The sequence below is a fragment of the Pelophylax lessonae genome (assembly GCF_965119305.1).
Source record: "Pelophylax lessonae genome assembly, chromosome: 1".
NCBI lineage: Eukaryota > Metazoa > Chordata > Amphibia > Anura > Ranidae > Pelophylax > Pelophylax lessonae.
In genome coordinates, this window is record NC_138768.1 from 675,497,492 (window position 1) to 675,510,895 (window position 13,404).

General features: G+C 40.1%; 1 protein-coding gene across 2 annotated transcripts in view; it reads left to right on the plus strand.

Annotated features, from left to right (window-relative positions):
* Positions 1 to 13,404, plus strand: part of LOC309554568 (uncharacterized protein) — a 151,845-nt gene that overhangs the window by 110,660 nt on the left and 27,781 nt on the right. The window lies entirely within an intron of this gene.

The window sequence follows — 13,404 nt, forward strand, 5'->3', positions numbered from 1 at the left end:
GCTACACAAAATACACATACACAGTGGATTGGATGGACTGGAGTAAGTGGAAGAGGACTACCACTGCAGTAAGGCACTGCCTGCAACGAATGCAGTGCAGTTAGTGCAAAACTGCTAGAAAAAGAGCAAGGCAACAGCTACACATGTCACAGTGGATTGGACTGGACTGGAGTCCATGGAGGACTACCCTCTGCAGTAAGGCACTGACTGCAACTAATGCAGTGCAGTCAGTGCAAAACTGCTAGAAAAAGAGCAAGGCAACAGCTACACATGTCACAGTGGATTGAACTGGATTGGAGTCAGTGGAGGACTACCCTCTGCAGTAAGGCACTGACTGCAACTAATGCAGGGCAGTCAGTGCAAAACTGCTAGAAAAAAGAGCAAGGCAACAGCTACACATGTCACAGTGGATTGGACTGGATTGGAGTCAGCCGAGGACTACCCTCTGCAGTAAGGCACTGACTGCAACTAATGCAGTGCAGTCAGTGCAAAACTGCTAGAAAAAAGCTAGGCAACAGCTAGACAGTGGATTGAATTAGAGTCAATTGACTACCTCTGCAGTAGGGCACTCACTGCAACTACAGCAGTCAGTGCAAAACTGCTAGAAAAAAGCTAGGCAACAGCTACACATTGGATTAGACTCTTTGCAGTAGGGCACTCACTGCAACTACAACAATCAGTGCAAAACTGCTAGAAAAAAAGGTAGGCAACAGCTAGACAGTGGATTGGAGTGGAGTGGACACTACTCTTTTTAATACTCCCAGTTAAGTAGAACAATATTATAATGCAGAAAGCAGAACATTTCAGCATGTCCATGGTCACCAGTTAAAGGTCTTCTGTTTTGTTCAAACAATGCTGCCACTTCATAAACATGTTCAGGAGTGGAAGACAGAGGAGCAGAGAGAGAGAGGTATCTTCTAGCATGGAAAGCAAGTCTTTTGTAGCGTGCCTCATTTTTTCTCCACCACTGAAGAGGATGACTTCTTCTGTCAATTACGGCTTCTTTCAAATAGAGATGAAGTTCATCATCAAGGCTCATCGTTGCAGATTCAGAAGAAATTGAATCCTCTGTATGAGGCCCCAATAAAACACAGAAAATGTCCTGATCAATTCGACGACGATGAAGCAGATTCTCTTCTGTTCATTGACGTATTTTTGGACATTTGTCTGTTTTTTCATCATGCTGCTCTTCATAAAAGTAGTGTTCTGGACTTCTCTTTTCGGCAGGAACCTCCTGCACCTCCATATCTTCTGTCAGCCATTGTTTCGCCTTAGCCAATACATCATTAGGAGAGAAAGCATGGTTCTTGTATCGAGGATTCAAAAGACTTGCAAGCACAACATGTTTAATCTCTTCATGCTTCTCAAAACATATATCAATCAAAGCTCTTTGGCTTGACAGACCATCATTTGAAAGTTGGAGGGTGTTGTGTGCCATGATGACACAGAGGTCTGACGTATCAGCATGCCTCGCTCCTTTAGGCATGTTTGCTCCAATGTCTCTAAGTTGCGCAAACATCACTCTCTGTCTTTGTTGATTCCCCATTCTTCAAGCATGCCTAGAAACATTTCTCTACTGTACTCAGCTGTGTGGGATCGTTGCATAACTTTTGTATTCAACACCAATTGCCTTTTTGTTCATCCGCTGTCAATGAAGTGGCATGTAAGAATGAGTAGTGACTCGGACTCTGTTTGTGACCAGCAGTCCGTCGTGAATGCGAGCCAGTTGCCAGCATTCTCTGGTTGTAGCATAGCCTTTACTTTGTCAACTACCTTTTGGTGTAGCTTTGCCAGCATTTTGGTTTGATAATACTTCTCACTCTTCAGTGTGTAGCTTGGCTCAAGCATGGACATCATCCGCTTAAATCCTGAGTCAGACACCATTGTAAATGGCTGGTTATCAGTGACAATCATCTCTGTGATTACTCTGTCCAGCAGTTGGGATCTTCCATCTGAATCTAGACAGTGACATCTGTTTTTTTTTCACAAACATATCTGTTATTGTTGCCTGGGATAGTGGAGGAGGTATTGAATCAAAATCCCATTGATATTCGTTTTGTTTTTTCTGTGCTGCATGATACAATTCCATATGATGAACTCTTAGATGAGCTCAAAGATTTGAGGTATTTTTGTTTTTTGCAGTTACTGATCCCATGCTTATGTTGTTTGTACATGTGTTGCACACTGCTGCTTTTCCTGGAGACGGTTGAGACGAGAAATATTCCCAGACCACACTTTTACTCTTTCTCTCCTCATCCATCTCCATTTCAACTTGAAAGACACAAAAAAGTTTAAAGAAATGGCTTGCTGAAGCTGAAGTTGCTGCTGATGCTGGCACTGGCACCCTGTTTTCGGTTGGTGGCAGACACCTGGCACTGTGGCTGGCTTGGTGTCACCCTGTTCTGGGTGGCTGGCTTGCAGGAACACTGTGGTGGCACTGGCTGGCTGGCTTGGTGTCACCCTGTTCTGGGTGGCTGGCTTGCAGGAACACTGTGGTGGCTGGCTGGATTGGTATCACCCTGTTATGGGTGGCTGGCTTGTAGGAAAACTGTGGTGGGTGGCTGGCTTGGTGTCACCCTGTTATGGGTGGCTTGCTTTCAGGAACAGTCTCTGTGGTGCCTGGTAGGCTTGCTTGGTGTCACCCTGTTATGGGTGGCTGCCTTGCAGGAACACTGTGGTGGCTGGCTGGATTGGTGTCACCCTGTTATGGGTGGCTGGTTTTCAGGAACAGTCTTTGTGGTGCCTGGTTGGCTTGCTTGGTGTCACCCTGTTATGGGTGGCTGGCTTGCAGGAACACTGTGGTGAATGGCTGGATTGGTGTCACCCTGTTATGGGTGGTTGGCTTGCAGGAAAACTGTGGTGGGTGGCTGGCTTGTTGTCACCCTGTTATGGGTGGCTGGCTTGCAGGGACACTGTGGTGGGTGGCTTGCTTGGTGTCACCCTGTTATGGGTGGCTGGTTTGCATGAACAGTCTCTGTGGTGCTTGGTTGGCTTTCTTGGTGTCACCCTGTTATGGGTGGCTGGCTTTCAGGAACAGTCTCTGTGGTGCCTGGTTGGTTTGCTTGGTGTCACCCTGTTAAGGGTGGCTGGCTTGCAGGAACACTGTGGTGGCTGGCTGGATTGGTGTCATCCTGTTATTGGTGGCTGGCTTGCAGGAACACTGTGGTGGGTGGCTGGCTTGGTGTCACCCTGTTATGGGTGGCTGGCTTGCAGGAACAGTCTCTGTGGGGCCTGGTTGGTTTGCTTGGTGTCACCCTGTTATGAGTGGCTGGCTTGCTGGAACACTGTGGTGGCTGGCTGGATTGGTGTCACCCTGTTATGGGTGGCTGGCTTGCAAAAAAAAACTGTGGTGGTTGGCTGGCTTGGTGTCACCCTGTTATGGGTGGCTGGCTTGCAGGAACACTGTGGGGGCTGGCTTGTTTGATGTCACCCTGTTATGGGTGGCTGGCTTGCAGGAACACTGTGATGGCTGGCTGGATTGGTGTCACCCTGTTATGGGTGGCTGGCTTGTCGGGGTTATTGGGGGTTGATTAAAAGAATAATAGGTAAAAAGAAAAATGATTTTAAAAGCCATGTATATTTCATATTATGCATATAAGAGATTCTGAACAGGATGGCGTCCATCTTGTTTTTAAGGTGAAACAAAGTTCATATATACTTGTTAAACAAAATGTCTCTCACAGGCTTACAAAGGGTCTATGGTCTCAACAGAGATATTTGTATTTCTATGTAATCGTAAATAAGATTTCTTTTGACATCTCGATCAGATAAAACTTAGTCAGTCTGACGCTATGTTAAGGGGGGATATCTCAGTCTGTCTATAAGTATATAACAATAGACAATGGCTCAGTGTTTTTCAGCATACATTTAAAGATGAACCATATAAGTTTTTATAGATACATTATCATATGTGAGAAGATATTAGCCATAATTATGTCATTATATTATGTAAGGCATATACATATATATTTAGGAATGTTATATCACATTTTGGGTTTATATTCTCAGTAATAATCTTACTTAGAATTCTTTTTCTAATAAGTGTAAGGACATATGTATCTCGTCACTAGTTACCTCATTTCAGAGAAGTTTCTGTGTAGGTCTGGTGTAAGTTTTTATGACACTATAGATCTTCCTATCCTAGTCTGGATGTCTGACAGTTGTGTCACAAGTCAAATAAGTAATTGCTTTTCACTAGCCGACAGGTCAATAGGTCATCAGATAACAAATTGTTTTAATTATATTAAATACAAAATCTAATGAACGGTACAATACTGCCCTCTGGAGACGAAATACCAGGTGCAGTCTTGAGATAATTTGAGATATTCCAATATAAAAATATTATATTGTGTTAAATAATATAATTATTGAAATGGCATTACTTGCCAAGATGAATGATGGAAATACAGGTGAACATTTATGTATGTACTGGGAGTCTGGATAAAGTTTTATGTTGTGTTTTATGATTAATCTTACATATAGAGAAATCATCATTTAACTTTATTATCCAAGTATGGGGTTAATTATCAGAAGAGGCGTGTCTCTGACCTCACCAGTTGAGGTATAGAATATCCCGACCAATTGGGATAATGTTTCATCCCTCTGGGTTTTACTTATGGTAATTTTTATAGCTCTTTGTTCTTACCATATAAAAGACCAACCCAGATGAGAGAGAGAGACACTTTACACTACTGACAACACACCTCACACTTACACCACACACGCTATTACATTTTTCAATAGACTCATGCAGACATACTCCCTGGTCCATCATTCATCTGAAACTTGGAGGAAACTCCTCCCTCACTGGCATCCATCTTAGGACTCTGGTAACACCATCTTAAGTGTGGTAATTATGCCTTGCTGTATTATTTGATTTTATTCAACAATTGTTTATTCCTTCCTTATATGTTTTATATTGCATATTTAAGGGTAATGAGATTACAATCCCAGCCGTATAAGCCATAGTAGATTTTTCTCTAAAAAGCTGATTTTTGTTTTTATACATTTTTATTAATATCAGATTCAGTGCATTATCTGCAATTTTAAGTCTTCCGTTTTGCAGGGCTTATTCTCATTCCTTCTGCAGTGGAATGACTTTGGGCCCTGTGATTCGCAGACCGTTGTAGTCTGTTTATATAGAACATTAATTTATGGCTTATACTATACCTGGAAAGAAATGGTAATCTTGCTTTAGTTTTGCTTTCACTTTGTTTCACTTTGTTTTACTTTCACTTTCATTATTGAGCTAAACATCACATTGCATTGATTATTTGAAGTTAGTATATTTTATGCAGAGTTATCTTTTTGTGTCACTTCTTGTTTGATCATATATCGTGTTTGCATGTCTTGAGAATAAATATTTTTATATATATTCCACGCTGTAGACTGTACTCACTAAGATTGGTATATGCTTTTAAAAAGAAATTAATCAATTAAAAAGAATTCTCGACATTGATTTATGGAATAAGTGGAGACTCTCCTACAGCACAGATCTTTGCTTATTAACCATAAATAAATACACTGCTATATTCAGAGCAGTATAAATATTCTGACATAAGTACGAGCGCAAGATATTTATTATTATATATTCTTACATATAATGGAGGCCCCAGCGAGATAATTATTGATTTCTTACATATGCCAATCATAATATTGATCAGGTGACATAATCAATAACTTAAAAAAAAAAAAAAAAAAATTTTTTTTGGATTTTTTTTTTAATAATTATGAATGTTGATAGAAATGCATTAAAAATGTCTACAGCAGATAATGTTCATGCTGCCAACTCTGGCAAGGTGTGAGTCCCTAGTGGTAATGCCACAACCCCAGTAGATTTGGCACAGATCATACATGTGTGGAAACACCTCTCTGAGTCTGAAATGGTGGAATATGTAAATGCTGGTTAGAGTCATATATCAAAATCCTCAGAACGTCGGGCCAATAAAGGGCATCTGACATGGGTAGAGGAAAACCTGTATGTATGAACTCACCAATAAGCTTATCTAACACCAAAAAACGTCAGGAAGTGTGATCACATACTTTTTGAGTCATGGCCAATCTTACTGTATCTTTATGAGGAACTGCACCAGAAGGCTCAGCAAAAAGGAGTTTAGTAAAGTTTCAATCTCCACTCCAAATAAATGAGAGTATGAGATTAGGAACCTCCTTGAACAGGTGAAAGTAACCTCTATTGGGACACATAAGTTAAGAGAATGTAGCGTGAAACTGCAAAATGAAGTAGAACTGTGGCAAGAAGTTTGATCAAGTAAGCTGTAATGAAAGTAACCATTTGAAAGTGAAATGTAAATGATTAATGCAATAATTAGGAAGTTTTGAGCAAGGAAAAATGTTTTCTAGCAAAGGTTGCCGAGTAACCAGCAGTGGAAAATTTTGAAAAATAATAAAAATGTAACTGTTCAAGTTATGACAGGAACTCATAAGTAAATACATAGCAGAGTTCCAAAAGGTCATGGTGTACATGCATAAGGGTAATGCTTAATTAGTCTTGCATTATAAAAATATGAAATAATTATTCATAGACCCAGGTATGATTCCCAGTCTGTTGATCATGACCCAGACAAGGGGGGGAATCAGGCAAAGAGTCCATATCCTACCCCAGCCATATTCCTAAAATAGGAGGGCAGGAATTGGGCAGCCATGCATAAATAGGTATGAGTCATATCAGGTCACTGCAAAAAGACTAGCACCCCTAAAAAGACACCATGCACCTCCAGAATTTAAAAGTTTTAAAAAGAGTACTGTCCTGTATATTTTTTTTTTTGTTAATAAAAGGTCCTTAAACTTTATTGATCATCTTGAGGCCTATGAAAACAACTTTCTGTGTTGTGCCTGCAGGATGTCATTTAAAATGCAGCCCATATAAAACTTCACTGCTGCTAGAGCTGTGATCTACAATTTAAAATGTACACAGCACCAAAGCCCCATTGAATTATTTTTTTTTTTGCTGTACTCAAAAGTGCTTAACACCCTTCAATGAAGGAGCTGAGTACAACCATCAGGAATTTATATCCCTGTGCTTTGAGGCATTGCCCATGCACATAAAAATAATATGTTTGGCAAAGGAGCAAGATCTGCCACCTAGGCCCCAAGGGGAACACCGGATACCTTAAGGAGGACACCGGACATCCCATTAACAAGGGGGGGGGGACAACCGCAAATAAATAGGGATTTGCCCCATCCTAGGGTTCCCCAAAATCCTTGGGAAAATCAAGTGACATTAAGGCCCAGACCTCACGCCAGAACCGCGTAACTGGTTCTGATGGGGATCTGTCCCATATGTCTGAACCCGAGAGATATAGGCACCGCAGGAGGCGGAGCCAATAATTCAACTCTGTAAAGTTTTCAGCAGAGTAGAAGCCAAGTTGGATCGGCTGATCACTTGGTTCACTTTGGGCACTGCAGCCCAGAATTAAAATAATTCCTCTTCAAGAACAAATCCTGTGGCCAGCCAAGGGCCACAAAATCCTTAAATGCCCAAGTGGTAAGGAATCAGAAGGGATACACTGAATAGAGGTATAGGATGCAGAGGTTCTAACACCCTTTTATCCTAGGTCACAGCATTGAGGATCCTGAAATCCCTGTCAGGGGGGGATCTTGGTTGTGAGATACTAACTACCCTCCTATTTTTCAGTGGTCACTTCATCCCTCTGACTCAAACAGGTCGCTTAAAGCGGACACATTTTGAAAAATCGCCAATGACGGTGATACCAAGGAGGATCAAACCCTTATGACGTAATGCAGTCAAGAGGTTAAAGGTTGTATACGGTAACCAAGAAGGAATCCTCAATGCCAGGTAGTTTTATTGCCTACAATAAATTGCATTGATGCCCCATAGGGGGAGATATATATATATATATATTTTTTTTTCTCCCAAGTAGTAGGTAAAATTTTAACAAAATATTGTATCATTTTATTATTGTCCAATGCATAGTATCCATGGTGATAAATACATCCCCATGTTAATAAGCCCCAGAAGTCAGTCGTCCTAGGAAAGGTCACATATATAGTCTCACCTTCCCTGGTGGTCATATAAAGGACTGATCACACGGTGGATTAAAGGAGAACTCTGAGAAAGCTTAGGGTACCAACATCGCATTGAAATGTCAATTGATAAGAATGTATATTCATACTATATGTTTCATCCAATAGGAAGAGATTAACCTTCCATGCCAGGTCACTGATTGGTACAGACGATGATGTTTGCCAAAGACACAGCGATCGGATGGGTCATCTCTCCTTAGAGCTCCGCTCAAGACGGAACCCCTCATTGCATCAGGTCCCTCTTCAGGAATCACGCTGCGAGACGCCACAGATTCTTGTTGAAGGAGAGGAAGATTTGTTTCAACAGATCTTTGTGCATTTGATCCGAGGAAATCCCTTAAGAGGAATCGCATTACCTCCTGTTTTCAGTTGAAGGAGATGTGAGAATGGTGCATTGCACATGTGAGCAAAACCTCAGTCTAGGTGTATGACACTCTAGACCATGCTGAAACCATTCATTATCCAACCAACATCCTAGGTTGAATGTCCAAACCGATTTCTCTGATTCCTGATTGCAAACATTGTTTTACTGCGCTTTGAATGGTAATTGCCAATGCCATTGCAGCAGTTAATTTCTGTCTACATCAAGACTTTACAAGCTGATGTTGCAGATTTCAAGGAACATTTGAGTTTCTTTACTAGGAGATCAGAATTCAAAGAGACTAACAAGGAACAGTTTGTGACATAGCTAACGCTAAGCAAAGTCGCTACGAACTGACATTTTTAACTGATTTTTTTTTTTCTCAATTTTTTTTTTTTATCGCTTTACTTAAAAGTTATGAACCATTCCCAATATGAACTATTCTCTTACAAAAAGAGAACAAGACATTTTTTTTCCTTTTACTACTCCTTAAAAAGCTTTCTTTCCAGATAGGCCTAAGTTGCTCACTTGTCTACTGGGAAGAAAGGGGGGGGATATGTCGGGGTTATTGGGGGTTGATTAAAAGAATAATAGGTAAAAAGAAAAATGATTTTAAAAGCCATGTATATTTCATATTATGCATATAAGAGATTCTGAACAGGATGGCGTCCATCTTGTTTTTAAGGTGAAACAAAGTTCATATATACTTGTTAAACAAAATGTCTCTCACAGGCTTACAAAGGGTCTATGGTCTCAACAGAGATATTTGTATTTCTATGTAATCGTAAATAAGATTTCTTTTGACATCTCGATCAGATAAAACTTAGTCAGTCTGACGCTATGTTAAGGGGGGATATCTCAGTCTGTCTATAAGTATATAACAATAGACAATGGCTCAGTGTTTTTCAGCATACATTTAAAGATGAACCATATAAGTTTTTATAGATACATTATCATATGTGAGAAGATATTAGCCATAATTATGTCATTATATTATGTAAGGCATATACATATATATTTAGGAATGTTATATCACATTTTGGGTTTATATTCTCAGTAATAATCTTACTTAGAATTCTTTTTCTAATAAGTGTAAGGACATATGTATCTCGTCACTAGTTACCTCATTTCAGAGAAGTTTCTGTGTAGGTCTGGTGTAAGTTTTTATGACACTATAGATCTTCCTATCCTAGTCTGGATGTCTGACAGTTGTGTCACAAGTCAAATAAGTAATTGCTTTTCACTAGCCGACAGGTCAATAGGTCATCAGATAACAAATTGTTTTAATTATATTAAATACAAAATCTAATGAACGGTACAATACTGCCCTCTGGAGACGAAATACCAGGTGCAGTCTTGAGATAATTTGAGATATTCCAATATAAAAATATTATATTGTGTTAAATAATATAATTATTGAAATGGCATTACTTGCCAAGATGAATGATGGAAATACAGGTGAACATTTATGTATGTACTGGGAGTCTGGATAAAGTTTTATGTTGTGTTTTATGATTAATCTTACATATAGAGAAATCATCATTTAACTTTATTATCCAAGTATGGGGTTAATTATCAGAAGAGGCGTGTCTCTGACCTCACCAGTTGAGGTATAGAATATCCCGACCAATTGGGATAATGTTTCATCCCTCTGGGTTTTACTTATGGTAATTTTTATAGCTCTTTGTTCTTACCATATAAAAGACCAACCCAGATGAGAGAGAGAGACACTTTACACTACTGACAACACACCTCACACTTACACCACACACGCTATTACATTTTTCAATAGACTCATGCAGACATACTCCCTGGTCCATCATTCATCTGAAACTTGGAGGAAACTCCTCCCTCACTGGCATCCATCTTAGGACTCTGGTAACACCATCTTAAGTGTGGTAATTATGCCTTGCTGTATTATTTGATTTTATTCAACAATTGTTTATTCCTTCCTTATATGTTTTATATTGCATATTTAAGGGTAATGAGATTACAATCCCAGCCGTATAAGCCATAGTAGATTTTTCTCTAAAAAGCTGATTTTTGTTTTTATACATTTTTATTAATATCAGATTCAGTGCATTATCTGCAATTTTAAGTCTTCCGTTTTGCAGGGCTTATTCTCATTCCTTCTGCAGTGGAATGACTTTGGGCCCTGTGATTCGCAGACCGTTGTAGTCTGTTTATATAGAACATTAATTTATGGCTTATACTATACCTGGAAAGAAATGGTAATCTTGCTTTAGTTTTGCTTTCACTTTGTTTCACTTTGTTTTACTTTCACTTTCATTATTGAGCTAAACATCACATTGCATTGATTATTTGAAGTTAGTATATTTTATGCAGAGTTATCTTTTTGTGTCACTTCTTGTTTGATCATATATCGTGTTTGCATGTCTTGAGAATAAATATTTTTATATATATTCCACGCTGTAGACTGTACTCACTAAGATTGGTATATGCTTTTAAAAAGAAATTAATCAATTAAAAAGAATTCTCGACATTGATTTATGGAATAAGTGGAGACTCTCCTACAGCACAGATCTTTGCTTATTAACCATAAATAAATACACTGCTATATTCAGAGCAGTATAAATATTCTGACATAAGTACGAGCGCAAGATATTTATTATTATATATTCTTACAGGCTTGAAGGAAAACTGTGGTGGGTGGCTGGCCTGGTGTCACCCTGTTATGGGTGGCTGGCTTGCAGGAACAGTCTCTGTGGTGCCTGGGTGGCTTGCTTGGTGTCACACTGTTATGCGTGGCTGGCTTGCAGGAACACTGTGGTGGGTGGCTTGCTTGGTGTCACCCTGTTATGGGTGGCTGGCTTGCAGGAACACTGTGGTGGGTGGCTGGTTTGTAGGAACACTGTGGTGGGTGGCTGGCTTGCAGGAACACTTTGGTGGGGGGCTGGCTTGGGGTCACCCTGTTGTGTGGGTGGCTGGCTTGGTGTCACTCACTCACCCTGGCCTGTTGTGGAGGGTAGCTGCTGGCTTGCTGGAACACTGGTCACGGTGGCGGGTGGCTGGCTTGGTGTCATCTGGGTGGCTGGTTGCTTGCTTGCTTTAGCTGGCACCCTGTTGTGGTGGGTGGCTGAGGCCAGGGCCTGTGGGTGGATGGATGGCTGGCAGCGTGACCGGACCGAACTGCAGCTGGCTGTAACACGAGGCTGTGGGAGGCGGTCTTAAGTGCAGTGCACGGTGAAATGGCGTCACGCACGGGCCGCGCAGGCCTGGGAGGCGGTGTTAGAAGGCAGAACATGTGCGTGCAACATACGGAATCACGTCACGAGAATATCGGCAATATCAGTAAATCAAAAGGCCGATTCCGATGTATCGGGGAAAGTGTATATCGGCCCCCGATATATCGGTGTTGCCGATAATCGGTCGATCTCTATTACACATTATATCCAAGCAGCCCACAGTAGACAAAAAAAAAAGACCAGAACCATTTTAAATGGTTACAGCAGGCATGCAGCCTTAGGAATTTAAGAAATCTCACCAACAGAATCCCTGAGAGATATAGGACACTGGCTCTTTATCTCTACAGCAGAAACTAGAGAAGCTACCATAAACTGAAAAATAACTTTTGGGTGGACCTCTTAACATGGAGCATTCATGGTTGCTTTTTACATATTACATTTGTGTAGTATACAAACAGTGCAGCACCAAAAAAATGATATATTGCTGTGCATATTTCAAATGATAATGCAAAAGAGCATAAACAGTGACCACGTATGTAAATAACTTATAACAACACAGATAAATACATGTAAAAGTGCTCTAATGAAAGTGCTCAATTAAATCATCCAAGAGTGTCAGTCCATATAAATAGTCCACTTTTCCAAAAATCTGGTGCGTGTTGACACTTCTCAATTACAAAGTGCTTATTGCAATGTAAACCAGAAAAAAGTGTCATTCAATCCATGCCTCCAATGGTGCAAATCCTCCACCACATTGCACTCAGCAGAAGACTAATGGTAATTAGCCTATGAGGGTAATCCACCCTCTCTGGAGGTTTTTAAACAACCTGTCCTCCTAGTACACAGAGCTGCCAGATATCCATCCTTGTGGGAAAATGCTCACCACCCATAGGCATAAAATGCAGTATATGGTGTAGTATTTATTTGATGTTTAAATTTTACATAAAATTCCACGTGGATAAAGAATAAAAAAAATCATAAAACGAATGCGGCCAGCAATATTGTAGTATTAAATTTGTGACTGCGCACTAGCTGTTACTTGTTCCTCACTGTTCCATCTCTAGAATCAAACCTCTTGGTGGTCATAGACAGGAAAGTGTCTTCCTGAGAAGGAGGGCCAAGACCTACCCAATGGTGACTGCAGTGCAAAAACATTGTTTGATCTTTTTCTCTGCTCCATAATAGAGAAGAGGATTGGGCCAGTTTGCAAGGGAAGTTTTTTTTTCAACAAGTCACTAAATCTCCCTGTGCAATAATTATTGCCTCTTGGGCAGTTATTCAGAAACTGAGCAATAATTACAAGTGATGTTAAAATATATGAACATCCCCATAGCCACTCTTTGCCAGGTATGACTCAGTTGCAGCCACACATTTTTCATGTGGCTGATTTCTTAAGCAAGAAGTAGTTTCAACGTATTACACATCTGCTCCTAGTGGGTAGTCAACAAGTCATGTATGTAGTAGAACAGGAGAAATGTGGTACCGCAAATGTTAAAATCACATTAGGAATAACTTAAAGGTAAACATTAGAATAATAGCTATAAACACATGCCTACTAAAAATACTTTTTAGTTTCCATTTAAACAATTTTGGGAACATCAGTGTGATTAAATATACAGTAGAATTCCTTTCTTCTGGCATCCATGGAACTCAGCCAGTGCAGACTTGCCAAATGTTGTATATTATGTGGTTTGAGACATAATGAAATTTACTGTAATAACTGTTGCCCTTTACAGGAAATTACTGGTTATCTCTATAAATTATCAGTTTAAT